Source organism: Manis pentadactyla, chromosome Y, assembly GCF_030020395.1.
Source record: "Manis pentadactyla isolate mManPen7 chromosome Y, mManPen7.hap1, whole genome shotgun sequence".
NCBI classification, from domain to species: domain Eukaryota; kingdom Metazoa; phylum Chordata; class Mammalia; order Pholidota; family Manidae; genus Manis; species Manis pentadactyla.
The window spans coordinates 28,418,831-28,436,274 of record NC_080039.1 but is presented as its reverse complement, the minus strand read 5'-3'; the positions used below and the strand labels follow the sequence as shown (position 1 = coordinate 28,436,274).

At 35.1% G+C, this 17,444-nt stretch overlaps 1 pseudogene; it reads right to left on the bottom strand.

The window, feature by feature from the left end:
* Positions 1-5,210: 5,210 nt before the first annotated feature.
* On the bottom strand, positions 5,211-5,936 carry LOC130682110 (cytochrome c oxidase subunit 1-like; annotated as a pseudogene).
* Positions 5,937-17,444: the final 11,508 nt, after the last annotated feature.

Sequence of the window (17,444 nt, the reverse complement as noted above, 5' to 3'; positions counted from 1 at the left end):
CTCCTGGACTTGCCATGGGAATGAAGGAGATATCTAAGCTGGCCTGTGCATACAGTAAAACAACAAATTTGACTGGATCTATACTGTTGGAACTCAACCAAGAATTTGGAGAAGTGCAAATTGTAGCGCTCCAAAATCTTACAACTACAGACTATCTACTGCTAAAATAACATATGGGATGTGAACAGCTACCAGGAATAGGCTGTTTTAATTTGTCTGATTTCTCTCAGGCTGTTCAAGTTCAGTTGGACAATATCCACCATATCATAGATAAGTTTTCACAAATGCCTAAGGTGCCTAACTGCTTTTCTTGGTTTCACTGGAGATGGCTGGTAATTACAGATATGCTTTGGTTATGTACCTATACTCCTATTATGTTAATGTGTGTGCACAATTTAAGTAGTAGCTTAAAACCTATACATGCTGAAGTTACTACACAAGAAGATATGTCAAAGAAATAATCAATCTTCCCAGGTTTTCTTCCGCCTGCTACTTCTATAGCTTTTCTTCTTCCTTCCTAATTACAGCCCTTAAATAGAACTCGTGCCTCATATCAAAATTACCGAGTATCATAATTCTTCCAAGTGGTAAAGATACCTCAGGACAAATGCTGGCCATAGAAGCTACAGGGCATAAATCTGCAAAGAAGTAAAAAGCTAACCATTTCAAACACTAAGACTTCTCTCTCACTTACCAACTCTACATTTCCCTGTTTGGCCCCTGAAGATGACTGGTTAGCCAGATACGGGTAAGATTCCTCAAGGGAGGAACAACCTAAGACAGGTACAGTCGCAGGGGGGTCATCAGGTGAGAAATTGGGGATCAACAGAGGTGTGGCTTAGAACCTCACCCCCCCATTCTGAGAGAAATCTTCTGCATACATGGATGTTTTATTGCCCTTGTCTAGCTTGGATTAACACATAGTCTACAGGCACACACCTGATCATCTACATTTGCTCTCTTACAACACTAAACTATGTTTTCTACCTTTATCTTGTATCTACCTACCACTTCAGCATTTTATTAAAAATAGTAATAATAAAGAGAGAAATGTGTTATCCACATATAAATCAAGTATAAAAACCAAATGAGTATTCATATTTGAACTGACTGTTTATAATTCATAATACATGAGAAAAAACCGAAAGTATCTGTGATGACGGCCCTTGTACTGTTCACTATGTAACTTATTCATCATGTAAGAATTTGTTCTCCATGTAAGAATTTGTTTGCTATACCTCAGAGGATTGGAGACTGATGAAAATTAGGCTTGGGGTGGATTAATGATTGTGCATTGAGCATTGACTCCCCTATACAGAGTTTTATTGTCGTTAACAACCATTTGATCAATAAATATGAGAGATGCCCGCACAAAAAAAAAAAAAAAAAAAAAAAAAGGACAGACTTCCAATGTTAAAATGAATAAGTAACCAGGATGTAATGTATAGCATAAGGAATAAAGTCAAGATATTGTATCAGCTTGGTAGGGTGATAGCTGGTATCTGGAATTATGTATATAAATGTTTTATCACTGTGTTGTACACCTGAAACTAATGTAATGTAATACTGTGCATCAACTACCCTTCAATAAAAAATAATTATCTACAAAAAAAAAAGAATAATTGTAGACAGGACTGTTCAAATAGTTCCTACCTCTTGGAATCTATTTTCCTTGTATGTGTTAGTTTTTTATTTTTGAAAGAGGGCATATCTTATATTTATTGGTCAAATGGTTGTTAACAACAATAAAATTCTGTATAGGGTACTCTATGCACAATCATTAATCAACCCCAAGCCTAATTCTCAACAGTCTTCAATCTTCTGAAGTATAATGAACAAGTTCTTACATGGTGAACAGTACAAGGGCAGTCATCACAGAAACTTTCAGTTTTGGTCACGCATTATGAACTATAAACAATCAGGTCTAATATGAATATTCATCTGATTTTTATACTTGATTTATATGTGGATCCCACATTTCTCCCTTTATTATTATTATTATTATTTTTTAATAAAATGCTGAAGTGGTAGGTAGATGTAAGATAAAGGTAGAAAACTTAGTTTAGTGTTGTAAGAGAGCAAATGTAGATGATCAGGTGTGTGCCTGTAGACTATGTGTTAATCCAAGCTAGACAAGGGCAATAAAACATCCATGTATGCAGAAGATTTCTCTCAGAATGGGGGGGTGAGGTTCTAAGCCTCACCTCTGTTGATCCCCAATTTCTCACCTGATGACCCCCCTGCGACTGTACCTGTCTTAGGTTGTTCCTCCCTTGAGGAATCTTACCCGTATCTGGCTAACCAGTCATCTTCAGGGGCCAAACAGGGAAATGTAGAGTTGGTAAGTGAGAGAGAAGCCTTAGTGTTTGAAATGGTTAGCTTTTTACTTCTTTGCAGATTTATGCCCTGTAGCTTCTATGGCCAGCATTTGTCCTGAGGTATCTTTACCACTTGGAAGAATTATGATACTCGGTAATTTTGATATGAGGCACGAGTTCTATTTAAGGGCTGTAATTAGGAAGGAAGAAGAAAAGCTATAGAAGTAGCAGGCGGAAGAAAACCTGGGAAGATTGATTATTTCTTTGACATATCTTCTTGTGTAGTAACTTCAGCATGTATAGGTTTTAAGCTACTACTTAAATTGTGCACACACATTAACATAATAGGAATACAGTTCCATAACCAAAGCAGATCTATAATTACCAGCCATCTCCAGTGAGGCCAAGATAACCAGTTAGGCACCCTAGGCAATTGTGACAATTTGTCTATGATATGATGGATATTGTCCAACTGTACTTGAACAGTCTGAGAGAAATCAGACAAATTAAAACAGCCTATTCCTGGTAGCTGTTCACATCCCATATGTTATTTTAGCAGTAGATAGTCTGTAGTTGTAAGATTTTGGAGCTCTACAACTTGCACTTCTCCTAATTCTTGGTTGAGTTCCAACAGTGTAGATCCAGTCAAATTTGCTGTTTTACTGTATGCACAGGCCAGCTTAGGTATCTCCTTCTTCATTCAGATGGCAAGTCCAGGAACCGGTGGGATGAATGCAGCTACAACTGCAGCACCGCCTGGATCTTTGTTGATGTTTTTTAATGATCATCTTCTGGCATGAGTCTTCCAGATAGTGCTGATGTTGGAAGTTCTTCTTCATATCGTATCTTAGTTCATTTTCTGGGTAGGCAAATTAGGCTTTGATTATCTGTATAAACACAAACAGACCCTTTTCCCACACTTTGATCTGCCCTTTATACCATTGTGTAGAACTCATTGAAGGTCACCACACAGGAACTGCCTTTTTTTTAAGAGAAAGGAGTATTATCAGAAAAGTGTACCTCCACAGCTGATCATCTGATACCCTTTAAGTGATCAAAATTAAGGATATTTAAAGCATGCATTAATCTTTGATTTACAGTTAGTTTTATCCTATCATGAGTAATCCCCCTTTTCTTTCTTTCTTTTTTTTTGTTATATTTAATCTACACTTACATGAATAATATTATGTTTACTAGGCTCTACCCTATACCAGGTTCCCCCCTATAAACCCCTTTACAGTCACTGTCCATCAGCATAGGTAAATGTTGTAGAATCACTACTTATTGTCTTCTCTGTGTTGTACAGCCCTCCCCTTTCTCCCAAACCCCATGAATGCTGATCTTAATACCCCCTTCTTCCTTCCCCCCTTATCCCTCCCTACCCACCCACCCTCCCCAGTCCCTTTCCCTTTGGTACCTGTTGGTCCATTCTTGGGTTCTGTGATTCCCCTGCTGTTTTGTTCCTTCAGTTTTTACTTTGTTCTTATACTCCACATATGAGTGAAATCATTTGGTATTTCATTTAGCTTATTTCACTGAGCATAATACCCTCCAGCTCCATCCATGTGGCTGCAAATGGTAGGATTTGCCCTCTTCTTATGGCTAAGTAGTATTCCATTGTGTATATGTACCACATCTTCTTTATCCATTCATTTACTGATGGACAATTAGGTTGGTTCCAATTCTTGGCTATTGTAAATAGTGCTGCGATAAACATAGGGGTGCACTGATCTTTCTCATACTTGACTGCTGCATTCTCAGGGTAAATTCCTAGGAGTGCAATTCCTGGATCAAATGGTAGGTCTGTTTTGAGCATTTTGATGTACCTCCATACTGCTTTCCACAATGGTTGAACTAGTTTACATTCCCACCAGCAGTGTAGGAGGGTTCCCCTTTCTCCACAGTCTTGCCAACATTTCTTGTTGTTTGTCTTTTGGATGGCAGCCATCCTTACTGGTGTGAGGTGATACCTCATTGTAGTTTTAATTTGCATTTATCTGATAATTAGTGATGTGGAGCATCTTTTCATGTGTCTGTTGGCCATCTGTATTTCTTTTTTGGAGAACTGTCCATTCAGTTCCTCTGCGCATTTTTTAATTGGATTGTTTGATTTTTGTTTGTTGAGGCATGTGAGCTCTTTATATATTTTGGACATCAAGCCTTTATTGGATCTGTCATTGACAAATATATTCTCCCATACTGTAGGGTTCCTTTTTGTTCTATTGATGGTGTCTTTTGCTGTACAGGAGCTTTTCAGCTTAATATAGTCCCACCTGTTCATTTGTGCTGTTGTTTTCCTTGCCCGGGGATATATGTTCAAGAAGAGGTCGCTCATGTTTATGTCTAAGAGGTTTTTGCCTATGTTTTTTTCCATGTGTTTAATGATTTCATGGCTTACATTCAGGTGTTTGATCCATTTTGAATTTACTTTTATATATTGGTTAGACAATGGTCCAGTTTCATTCTCCTACATGTAGCTGTCCAGTTTTGCCAGCACCATCTGTTGAAGAGACTGTCATTTCCCATTGTATGTCCATGGCTCCTTTATCAAATATTAATTGACCATATATGTTTGGTTTAATGTCTGGAGTCTCTAGTCTGTTCCACTGGTCTGTGGCTCTGTTCTTGTGCCAGTACCAAATTGTCTTGATTACTATGGCTTTATAGTAGAGCTTGAAATTAGGGATGTGTCAGTTTTGTTGTTAGTATAAGTGAAATAAGGAAGAATTAAGAAAACAACTGTCAGTGTATGATTATGAAAATGAAGTAACTCTTCCATAATAGGGAATGTAACATCTTGGGAGCCTAACTGAAAGGGGTATGCTAGAGAAGCATAAAGGGCTTAAGCCTGTAATTTAACTTTGACAAAGTTATGTAAATTTTACTCATACTTCAGTAATTGAGATAGACAGAGAGGTTATGATACTGGCTTGAAACAAATTTAGGGGGGTTCAATTCCTCCCTTTCTTGTTTATTCAAATTTACAAAGGCAGGTTCTTCAAATGTGTGGTAAGGCGGCAGGCAGCCATGCAATCATTCAAGATTAGTATTAGTTAGCTCCAGTATGTGCACTTCTCACTTAGAAGTGAAAGATTCTCAGGTTATGAAAATTATAACAGCAGTCAGTGAGATAAATGACCCTATAGATGATACAGTGTTTTATGTGGTATAGGCATCTGGATAGTCGGAATAATGTTGTGGTATTTCTGAAAGCCTGAGGAAATGTTCAGGGAAAAAAATATATTAACACCTACAAATATAATTGTAAGGTGGATTTTTGCTCATGTAAGATGAAGGGTATATCCTGAAAATAAAGGAAATCATTGTAGAAAACCTCCTATAATAGCAAAAACTGCACTTATACAGAGTACATAGTGGAAGTGGGCTACTACATAATAAGCACTGTGAAGAACAATATCTAATGGTGAGTTAGCTAATACAATACCAGTTAGGCCCCCTAATGTAAATAAGAAGATAAAGTCTAGAGCTCATAATATGGCTGGAGATCATTTTACATTTCCATCATGCAGTTACTAATCAACAAATTACTTTTACACCTATAGGGAAGGCAATAATTATAGTAGCTGATGTTAAACAGGCTAAGCAAACTAATGCCATAATAAATAATAAAAACTAGGAAACTGGAAGAGCCATAAAATTTTACCTCTAGAATCAGGAACAAAGCAATTTTGCTACTTCCAAACAACAGAGTACTGTGAATCAGACTCAGTTCAATTAGACAAAAATAGGGAATAGAAGGCATCACAATTAGAAAAGTAGTGATATTTTCTTGATGGTAAATAAAGAAAACCCTAAATACTGTATTTAAATGTAGTTAACTATTAGAAATAATAACATATTTCAGTTACAACATACAAACATAAAATATAAAATTCACTTGTGTTTCTATAAACTAACATGAATTATCTGAAAATAAAATTAGGAACTTTATCTCATTTTCAATAGCATAAAAATACAGAACTAAGGAATAAACCTAATAAAAGAACAAAAGATACATACTTTGAAAACTACAAAATACTGAGGAAAGATACTAAACTTGAAAAATAAATGGAAAGACATTCTGTATTCATGGTTGAAAGATACTGTTAAAATGTTCACATTATTAAAAGTGGTCTAAATACTCAATGTAAATCATCATAATCATAGTGGCATTATTTACAGAACTATTTTAAAAAATCTAAAATTAACATAGGACCACAAAAGAGCCTGAATACCCAATGGTCTTGATAAAGAACATGACTCAAAGGCATCACACTTCCTGGTTTCAAAACACATCACAATCCTACATGAATTAAAACTACATGGTATTACTATAAAGACAGACATTGGTAAATGGAACAAAACTAAACACTAAGAAGGCCATGCAGGATTTGACTGGCTAGTATTGAATTTGGTTGACAATTTTGGGGTATAATTGACATCCTAATGACACTGTCCTTCTAATCCATGTATATAACATGTATGTTTTGATATTTTAGTCTTAGTGGCCTCTTAGAAATGCTTCAAATGTTTTAATGTAAAATTCTTGCATGTTTTTCATGTTGGTTCGTAAATATTTTTCATGCTCCTGTAGTATTCCATTTAATGTTCCAATTATTTATTTGGACATAAAAATACACTTTATTTTTAAAATATTGACTCCTATACTACTGCTGTCTTGCCATGTTTTTGTCCTAAATCTAGAAGATAATTTTGCAGATTGTTTTGCACTCTGTGTGTAAAATAACACTTGAAAATTCCAACCATTTTGCTTTTCCCTTTCTGACCTTTAGGCCTTTTTTTCCATTAAGCATCCAAAAACGTGGAAAAGTAATGTTTAGATCTTGACATTCTTCCCTTGTTCCTGAATTTTGGTGGAAAGCATTTTTCTTTTACAATTACATGTTAAGTAGGTGCTTTTAATAGGATGATAAATTTTCCTTCCATTCCTAGTTATTATTATTTGAATTTTGGTTGTTGGATTTTGTCACATATTGAGATAATAATATATATTTTTCAGTCCATTGATTTTGAATATTGATCCAACATTTAATTCATGTATTGCTGCTTTCAGGTGTCAAAATATTATTGAGGATTGTTGTTCCTATGTTCATTGGGGATAGTAGTAATAAAATCTGTTCTAAGAATACTACTTTTTATTTTTGGTATCAGGATTATTTTGAAATTGCATAATGAGAACAGTATAGTGCCCTCCTATTATTGTTTCTAAAGTCATAGGTTAGCACAGTCTCTGTACTACATTTTCCATATAATTAACATATAATTCCATATAATCTAGCATGAGATTTCCTTCATTGTTTAAAGAATATGATTACAAATGCAGTAATACAGGTGGAAGGCTATTCCTAGTTTCTATTTCTTCTTGGATTAGTTTTACTAAGTTTTGTTTTTCAAGAAATATTTCCATGTAAGTATCAAATTTGTTAGTGTACTGTTGCTATAGTAATTTATTATCCATTTAACATCTGAACATTTATGATGATATTCATACTTATATTTTATTCCATTTTTACACATTTCTTGCTAATTCGATTAATGTTTCAATGACATGAATCTTAGAGTTTTTGCTTCTTCCTATACAATTTTGCACATATCATTATTATTTTCTGCCTCCAACACACATTAGATAATCTTGCTCTTTTTCCTAGCTTCTTAAAGTAGAAATTTAGATCATTGAGTTGAACATTTCATGAAACTTGGAGAAAAGATGGCAGAAACCACCTCTACATACATATCAAGGAAACAACTACACAAATGCAACTATCTTTGAAAATGACCTGAAGACTTCAGAAAGGATATCTACATCTGGTGACGAAAGATAAAGTGGCAGAGCTGCAATCAATCTGGACCAAATATTTTTGCCATCCCAGCTCACAAGGAAGAGGAATAGGGATGGGATAAGCACTCTGGAGTCCTGCACTCCTGGCACTGGAGATCTCTGGGAATATGACTCCACATTGCATGGGTCTTTGGTAATTAATGGGGCTGGATACCAGGGAGAGTTGGAGCAGTCTGGGAGGCTGAGACTCCTTTCAACTTGTGGAGGACAGACACACTCCATCAGTCCCTCTGAGACCCAACACAGAAGCAGCACTTTGTAAGATTTACCAGAAGCAGGAAGTGTGCCAGAGCAATGGGGTTCAGTAGGTGCACTCGCTGGAAGAAGAAAGGCACATGGATTATGTTTTCTCGGCCTTCCCTTAACCTAACTTGTCAGGCATTCATGGGAGTCAGCTCCAAATGCTCCATCTCTCTCTCTCTCTCTCCGTGGTGGCTCAGCCCCAAGGCACACTTTCCTGCATTCTCACCTTGCTCAGCCATCAGTGGTCACACTTTACTGCCTGGAAGGTAAAGGGAGGACACATTCCCACCTTTCCCAATCCTCCTTCAGCCCAACTGGTGGGATGGTGGTGGGAACCAGATCTAAACTCCCTCACTCGCTTCTCAGTCAGGTGGAGGCACTTCCTTTGCAACTTCTCCACCTGATCTACTTGGCGCAGCAGCCTTCCAACTTCTCTGCCTTGAATGTGGAGGGATGTCACTTCCCAGGTTTTCCCAGCCTTCCCTTAGCCCAAATGCTTGGGGCCCCATGAACAATAAACCTAAACTTCCCTCATCCCTTTCTAGAAGCACAGCTCTACAGTGGCTCTCCCCTGTGCACCAGCCATGCCCAGCCCACCTGGCCCTGTGCAGCCTCAGTTGCTGACCAGCAGGTAGAAGGCAGCCCCAACTACACCAAACCACAGGAGAAACACCTTACAGCGTGCAAAGGGCAGAGAGGTGAGCTATCAGCCTCTGTGGAAAGGGGTTAGTCACCGACTGCAGACAGGCAGAAAGGAGGCCCTGCCTATGACTCTCAGAGCAACTGTGGCCCTGCCACAAAGGAAAACCAGGCCCTGGTGAGCAAAGAGTCTTGAGTTTCTGGGTACCACCTGAGTACTTCTTCACAAAGCCATTACTTTCTTGACCAGAAACATAGCTGATTTATCTAATGCAAAGGAAGAAACACAGAAACCCAGAAAGGATAAAGAGACAGAGGAATATGTTACAAACAAAAGAAAAAAAGAAGACAACAGAAAAGACTGAATGAAATGCAGATTACCAATATTCTTGATAAAGATTTCAAAGGGCCATTTGTAAAGATGCTTACAGACCTGGGGAAAAGAATTGATGATCCCAGTGAGAACTTCAACAAAGAGAAGATTTGAAAAAAAATCACTGAGGCTAAAGAATACAACAAGTGACATGAAAATACAATGGAGTGAGTGAATAGTAGATTGCTGCAATAGAATGGACAATCAAAGAGATCAAAATTAGAGAACAGGAAAACAAGTAGGGGAAGAAAGACAAATGATTTCTAGAGAGGAAGTTGGTTCAACTGTTCAAAAATTAATTAAGGAATACACAAAAAATGCAGATTATGACATCCACTACATAAAGTGTGGAAGAGAACAACAGAAAAATAAGTACCATTAGATTGTTTTTGAAAAAGAGTAATCAGCAGTTTAGGATAGACTGCTATATAATAAGGAAGCTATCTTGAACTTTTGATAACCACAAAACTATAGCCAAAAATAGATACACAAATAAATAAAGAGAAATCCAATCACAACCTAAAGAAATTCATGAAATAACCAGAGTATAAGAGAGGAAAAGGTAGAGAGAAGACCTATAAAAACAACTACATAACAATTAATAAAATGACATATGTATCAGTAATTACATTAAATGTAAGTGGCTATATGCACCAATCAAAAGACAAAGAGTGTCAAAATGGATTTTTAAAAAGTCTATTTTTATGCTTCCTACAAGAGACTCATTTCAGACCCAAAAACATACACACAACAAAGTGAAGAGATGGAAATAGCTATTTCATGCAATTAAAATAAGGAATAGTATTACTTATATCAGACAAAATGGATTTCAAAACAAAGAAAGTAATAAGAGTCAAAGGAAATCATTACATAATGATAAAAGGACAGTTCAAGAAGAGGGTATAATCATAAAATATCTATGCACCCAATATAGGAGCACGTAAATATGTGAAACATATACTAACAGAATTAAAGGGGAAATAGACTGCAACATATTCATTTTAGGAGACTTTAACACATCAATCACATCAATAGATCAACAAGACAATAGATCAAGGAGAAAATAAGGAAATAGAGGCACTGAACAATACATTAGTTATGATGGGCTTAAGAGATATCTACAGAACATTCCACCCAAAAGCAGAAGGATACACATTTTTTTCAGGTGTACATGGAATGTTTTCCTGAATAGATCATATAATAGGGTGCAAAAAGACCTTCAAAAAATTTTAAAAGATTGAAATTGTATCAAGCAGTTTCTCAGACCAAAATGGTATGAGGATAGAAATTAATTACACAAAGAAAACATAAAAGCCCACAAACACATGGAGGCTAAACAACATGTTCCTAAATAATCAGTGAATCAATGAACAAATTAAAACTGAGATCAAGAAATACATGGAGACAAATGAAAACAAAAACTCAACAGCCCAAAATCTGTGGGATGTACTGAAGACAATACTAAAAGAAAAGTACATAGTAGTACAGGTTTATCTCAAAAAACAAGAACAACACCAAATAAACAGTTTAAACACACAATTAAAGAAAATAGGAAAAGAAGAACAAATGCAGCTCAAAGTCAGTAGAAGAAGAGACATAATAAAGATCAACACAGAAATAAATAAAATTGAGAAGAATAAAACAATAGAAAAAATCAATGAAAACACATATGTAGCCCTCTGTTTATAGCTGCATTATTTGCAATGGACACGATATGGAAGAAACCAGTGTCCATCAATAGATGAAGGGATAAAGAAGACGTATATATACACAAGGGAAGAGAAAAGAAATCCTCCCTTTTGCAACATGAATGGATCTAGAGGATATTATGTTGATTTAAATAATACAGGCAGAGAAAGACAAATAATATATGATTTCACTTATCTGTGGAGTATAAAAACAAAGAGAATCACGAGGAACAAAATAGCAGTAGACTCAAAGACACCAAGAAGGGACTAGTGGTTACAAAGGGCAGGTGTGGAGGTGGGGTGGAAGGGATAAGGTGTATAATAATTTGCAATCCCAATGTAAGTAGGTCATTCATAATTCTTTAACATCTTACTATTTTGACTGATAATAAACACACTAGACAGTGTGAGGATTTAATAATATAGGTAACTGTTTAACCACTGTGTTGTATATTTGAAATCAAGATGATTGTGTACTGATGACACTTTAATTAAAAAATGAACCCAGGAAAATATTTTTTATAATGAAAGGATGCTAAGAGAGCTGTCAGACATCTTGAAATGAAAGACTATTCACATAATAGTGGTCCCAGAAATATAAGAGTGAGACAAAGGAGTAGAAAGTCTCTTTGAGAAATAATAGCTGAAAACTTCCCCAATCTGGTGAAGGAAATAGATACCCAGGTACTGGAAGAACATAGAGCACCTAACAAAAGGGCCGCAGGAAGACAACACCAAGACATAGAGTTAATTAAGGAGGCAAAGTTTAAAGATAAAGAAAACCTTAGAAGTAGCAAGAGAGAGGCAGACATTTGGCTATAAGGAAAATTCCATAAGTCTTTCAGTATATTTTCCAGAAGAATTTTTACAGTCCAGAGAGAGTGGCACAAAATATTCAAACTATCGAAAAGGAAGACCCTACAACCAAAAATTCTCTACCCAACAAGGTTACCACTCAGAATTGAAAGAGAAATTATGAGTTTCCCACTTAAATGAAGCTTAATTCACCAACAATAAACTAGACTTAAAGGATGTGATAAGGAGACTTAATATAGATGGGAATTTTTAAGCCTCTTCATCAGTGAAAATAAACCCAAAGTAAAGGCAGTAGACCAATTACTTACTAAGCAAGAATGAAGAAAACAAAAGTAGTGAAATCAACTATACACAAATCAGTCAAGGGATATACACATATGTAGACTATGATGTCTTATACATAAACTATGGGGGAGGAAATAGAATAAAAAAGGCAGACTTCTATATTGTGTTCAAAATACAGTGATGATCAAATTAATACAGACTGCTTTCTATATAGGAAACTATCTATGTCTCTTACAGTAACCACAGACCTAAAGCCCATAACAGACATGCAAAAATATTTTTTTTAAGAAATCCAAGCATAACTAAAGAAAACCATCAAACAACAAGATTATAAGATGGGAAGAAAACAGCAGAGTGGATTACAAAAACCACCAGAAAACAATTACTAAAATGGCAATAACTAAATACCTATCAATAAGTACCTCAAATGTAAGTAGGTTAAATGCATCAATCAAAAGACAGGATAGAAGAATGAATAAAGAAACAACACCCATCTATATGCTGCCTACAAAAGACACATCTCAGACCTAAAAACATGCCTGGACTGAAAGTGAAGGGAAGGAAAAATATACTTCATGCACATAATAGGGAGAAAAATCTGGTGTACTTGTACAAAATTGATTTCAAAACAAGCAAAAAGAGACAAAGAAGAACATTACATAATGATAGTGGGATCAGTCCAACAAGAGGACATAATAATCACAAATATCTGTGTACCCAACGCAGGAGAACCTAAGTACATAAAACAAATACTAACTGACTTAAAGGGGGAAAAAGCAGCATAATCATGTTGGGGGATTTTAACACCCCACTTACATAAATGGATAGATCATCCAGACAGAAAATAAATAAGGAACAGAAGCATTCAATGACACATTAGACCAGATGGAGTTAGCAGACAAATACAGAAAGCATACACCCAAAAATGAGCAGTATATACATTTTTCTCATGTACACGTGGAATGTTATCCAGAAGAGATAACATATTAAGATGCAAAAATTCCTCAGTATTTTTTAAAAGATTAAAATTGTATCAGTCACCTTTGATGACCACAATGTCATGAAACTAGAGTACAATTACATGAATAAAACCAAAATACACACATACACACAAATATTCAGAGGCTAAAATACATAGCATGATTCTAAATAATCAAAGGATGAGTGGGCAAATCAAAGAGGAAATTAAACAATATATGTAAGCAAATGAAAACAAACACACCGATTCAAAATATGTGGGAATTTGCAAATGTGGTTTTAAGAGCAATACAGGCCTACTTTAAGAAATAAGAACAATCCCAAATAATCTAAACTCACAATTAAAGGAGATAGAAAAAAAAGAACAAACATCCCAATGTTAGCAGAGAGAGTGACATAATAAAGAGCAGAGCAGAAATAAATTACATAGAGAATAAGAAAATAGAAAAAAGTCAATGAAACTAAGAATGGGTTCTTTGATAAAATAAAGAAAATAGAGAAACCCCTAGCCAGACCTATCAAGAATATAGAAGGGATGACACAAATAAACGAAATCAGAAGTGAAAAAGTAATAACATCTGACACTACAGTAATTCAAGCAATTATGAGAACTCCATGAAAAAATTGAATGCTGATAATTGGGAAAACCTATAGGGATTGGACGAAGTCCTAGAAACTTACAACCTTCCAAGACTGACTCATGAAGAAACAGAAAATATGAACATAGAAATTTTGATATACATTCCACTGAAGCTGTAGATATTAATTCTTACAATCCATTAACATAAAATATCTTTGCGTTTACTTGTAGCATATTGAATTTCTTTGATCCATGTCCCAAAGTTTTCAGTGTATAGGGCTTTACCTCTTTGATCAGACTTATCCCCATGCATTGTACTATTACTGATGCAGTTGCAAAGAGATTATTTTTTAAATTTCTAATTAATTTTCTTAGAATATAGGAATGCAACAGGTTTTTGTATGTTGGTTTTGTGTCCTGAAATTTTGCCGAATCAATTCATAACTGATTTTAATTTAGAATAAATTTATCAGGTATAATGACATATAATAAACAACATATTTATAATGCAAAGTTTTCTGGTTTAGAGACTATACAAAAATTAAGATTAAATACTACATGGGTTCATTTACATATTATTGAAGTAAATGCACAAACATTTTCATTGCTTAAAGTTATATAACTGTGAAAACTATTAACCTGAGCTTCTGTTTCCTTATTTCTTATTGTGATGTGGAATAATAAATATAAATCAGGTGAATGTTGTTAGGAATAAACAAAATTGTTAGAAATATTTGGTGAATATAAGATTTCATGCATAAGGAGTATATGTACATATAGAATGTGTGCATTTGTAACTTTTTATTTCACATAAATGCAGTTATAAATGCACATATGCATATTTACACATACAACAGACTCATTAACAATTCTTTTTTCTTGAAAAGACATTTGAAAGAAATTTGGAGAAGATAGAAATGAATAGAATGAATGTTTGACAACATGAAATTTAAGAAGTTAAATTCAGATACAAAGATTTAAAATAGAATGGATTAACTTTGTTTTAGTTACGAATAACTTTTTCTTTTAGTTCACAAAGACCTCCACGTCAAACTAAATTTATATTTAAGCAATGGGGAATTCACTATACCAGCCAGTGTATCAGAATCTTCAAAACAACTTTAGATTTTTTTCTTTCAGTGAAGGTTAGATTTCAAAATGCCATTACCTAAAAGAAGCTAAATGGATTAGCTAAAATTCCATTTCCTCCAAAAAAAAAATTTATTGGATGAATATTTGTATTGCATTTCTACTACTGTTGTAACAAATTATTTCCCTAGTGGTAAAAGAAAACAGATTTATGTTTTTACTGTTTTGGAGGTTAGAAGCCTGAAATTAGTATCAATGGGCTAAAATCAAGGTGTCTGCAGGGCCCAGTTTCTAATGGAGGCTTTGGGTAAGAATCTATTTACTTTCCTATTCCATTTTCTAGTGGTCACCTGCTTTCCTTGTCTCAGTGATCTTTCTGCATCTTCAAATCCAGCAACATTTCATCATCATATCCACTCTGATTCCCACTATTTAACTTCCTGTTCCACGTTCAGAACATCACGATTATATTGGTCCCACCTACATTATTATGGCCAATTTTCTTAAGGTCAGCTTTGTTCCATTTCCTACTTTATTCTCCCTCTTACTATAAAATTAACATATACAAAGTTTCTAGGGATTTAGAATGCAGAAATCCTTAAGATACTCTTAATTCTGCTTTTGTAAATATTAAATCAGGCAATACCTATACAATGCTAAGTTCAAATTATATAGCATCAATTACATAAACATGTCTTATAATCAAATATTTCATAATATGGGAAAAACTGTGACAGTTCTTAACTTGTGGTGTAAGTATGAAATTCCTACTTATTATGGCAAAAGTGTTATAAAGCCAAGAAGTGTAGTGCCAAGGGTTCCAAAGGAACTCAGTTCTATTGTTGAAAAGGGAAATAATTTTCTGGAGATTTCAGAGGCTGTGTTCCCAGCATGAGAAAATGTTTGGATGACCCATGGGAACTAGTCAAGACAGGTTCCTCAGTCTTACCCAAAGAACAGTTTACTCAGATTTGAGCTAAGGTGCTATAGTTAGACCCTCTGGAAGGGAGAAGAGTTCATGGAGAAAAAAACTTATATCAGCTGACTTCTAACCTGATTCCTTGAGAACAGAAAATTAGTAGGAAAATTTCCTTTCTGCCCAGAGAGGTTTTCTTCAAGGGAGTCATGTGCTTAGGTGATGGAAATGTGCCAAATAAGCAGACAGGGAACTGTAAATATACCCTCATCTCCTATCTCTCAGTGGGCATAATCTGGTTGGGGCATGTTAAATTTTGTATTTGCTTTGATTACTATTATTGTTATTAGTATCTAAGTGTTACCAAGGGACTGTTGCTTCAGTCCTTTCTGCTGTATTGACTGTGGACAGAGCTTCAGTCTCAATCATCTACCACCGAGTAAAGAATACAGATTTGCACCTGGAGACCTTCCTTTCCAAGAGCCCATCCAGGTGAGTCAAGACCCTGGGTAAGAGGATCAGTGAAAATGTGGGCCAAAAACCGTTACCTGTATTCACCTGTGAACCAAGTCATCTTATTCCAGAGGCAAAAGATCACTGTGTTAAATTGCTTGCTTGATTAATTAATTGATGTTTTTATTTGTGATGCTGAAAATAGAAGTAAACTTTGAACTCAGATCACAGGGGTCATTGCTGACCACAGGGATGGTAAGAAACCCAATTAGAAGAAAGAAAGGGAGTTTGAAAGTGCTTACAGTATAAGCAGAACATATCCAAGGAGTTTTGTAGTTAAAGGGAGTAGGGACATAGAATGTTAGTAATGAAAGGATGTCTGCTGAAACAATGAGGACAGTTCTTTTTTATTTTTAAGGTGGGGCTTATCCAAATGTTTCCATATTGATAAGAATGATCAAGGCCAAGGGATTCCTTGTGAATATTACCTTGCAGCAGTAGTTCTTGAGACATACATATCACAGTATCTTCTTTCATCGTGGTATTCAAGTGAAAAAATGTAAAAATCGGTATGCTTATGAGATTTACATTTCATTTTCATTTCTTATTTCATTTTCTGTGAGGCTGAATATATGTGTTAGATACTTTTGTTAATTACAATTTAAAGGAATTGGAAATGGAGTAGAAAGTAATGTAACTGCATGGAAAGGAATGGTATTTAATTTAAATGGAATTGAGAAGAATGGAAAAGAAATATACAGGAATGGAAATGGAACTGAAAGGAGTGGTAATGGTTGGAAAGAAAAGGAATGGAAATGGATGGAAAAGAATAGAAATAGAAAGGAAAGGAAAGGAAATAGAAAGAAAAGGAAAATAAATGGAATGTGAAGAAACAGAAATGGATGGAAATGGAATGGAATTGAAAGGAATTGGAAATGGAATAGAAAGAAATGTAATTGGATGGAAAGGAATGGAAATAGAGTGGAAATTAATGTAATGCAAATGAATAGAAACAGAAAGGAAATGGAATGGAAAGAGTGTAAATAGAAAAGGAAAAGAAATGTAATGTCAAGGAACATAAGTTGACGGAAATGGAATGGGTGTAGCATGGAATTGAAGGGACATGGAATGGGACGTAGAGGAATTGGAAATTTAATAGAAAAAATGTAATTACATGGAAAGGAAGGAACTGAATTGAAACAGAAT